Here is a 1,386-nt window from a genome sequence, read left to right as displayed (position 1 = left end):
TTATGGCACAAAGTGAAGAGGAACTAAAAAGCCTCTTGATGAAAGTGAAAGTGGAGAGTGAAAAAGTTGGCTTAAAGCTCAACATTCAGAAAACGAAGATCATGGGAACTGGTCCCATCACTTCATGGCAAATTGATGGGGAAACAGTGGAAACAGTGTCAGACTTTATATTTTTGGGCTCCATAATCACTGCAGATGGTGACTTCAGCCATGAAATTAAAAGACACTTACTCCTTGGAAGGAAAGTTATGACCAACCTAGAGAGCATATTCAAAAGCAGAGACATTACTTTGCCAACAAAGGTCCGTCTAGTCAAGGCTATGGTTTTTCCAGTGGCCATGTATGGATTTGAGAGTTGTAATGTGAAGAATGTTGAGCACCGAAGAATTGATCTTTTTGAACTGTGGTGTTGGGGAAGACTCTTGAGAGTCCCTTGGACTGCAAGGAAATCCAACCAGTCCATTCTAAAGGAGATTGGTCCTGGGTGTTCAGTGGAAGGACTGATGCTAAAGCTGAAACTCCAATACTTTGGCCACCTCATGCAAAGAGTTGACTCATTGGAAAAGACTCTGATGCCTGGAGGGTTTGGGGGCAGGAGGAAAAGTGGATGACAGAGGATGAAATGGCTGGATGGCATCACTGATTCGATGGACATAAGTTTGGGCGAACTCCGGGAGTTGGTGATGGACAGGGAGGCCTGGTGTGCTGTGATTCATGGGGTTGCAAAGAGTCGGACACGACTGAGTGACTGAACTGAACTGAAGTGAATGACCTAGTGGTGGAGCCTGAGATAAACGCTGTAACAGCTGTAAGGCTATCGTAAATTTAGAGTTCACCTTCTCTGTGGACAGTTCTGTGTCTGACAATGCCAAAATTTCTGTTTTAAGCCAAGTGCTGCCCTAAGAATAAATTTACAAGTGTGAGAAATTATCAGTACTTTTAATATTGTTGAGCAACCAAGGCAGTGAGAGTTTTTGGAGCCAAGCTCTCAGAGAGAAATAAAATGCACAGGTGAGCCACTTCCCTGACGTCTTTGTTGGTTCAGTGCTAAGAGCTGAGTCTCTGAAAAGCTCACCAGAGATTCTGCCATATGCATAGGCTCAGGGAACATGAAGCACAATTCAGGGTTGGCCTGGGAGGTAGAGCCCGATTAGCCAGGACCCAGGCATGATAAAAGGAATGTGAACTAAAAGTTGACTTTTTGTAAAGAATCAGATCAGATCATATCAGTCACTCAGTCATGTCTGACTCTTTGCCACTCCATGAATCGCAGCACGCCAGGCCTCCCTGTCCATCACCAACTCCTGGAGTTCATCCAGACTCACGTCCATCGAGTCAGTGATGCCATCCAGACATCTCATCCTCTGTCGTCCCCTTCTCCCTGTC

The sequence above is a fragment of the Bison bison genome, unplaced genomic scaffold (genome assembly GCF_000754665.1).
Source record: "Bison bison bison isolate TAMUID 2011002044 unplaced genomic scaffold, Bison_UMD1.0 scf7180017861980, whole genome shotgun sequence".
Classification (NCBI taxonomy): domain Eukaryota; kingdom Metazoa; phylum Chordata; class Mammalia; order Artiodactyla; family Bovidae; genus Bison; species Bison bison.
This window is presented reverse-complemented; position numbering follows the sequence as displayed.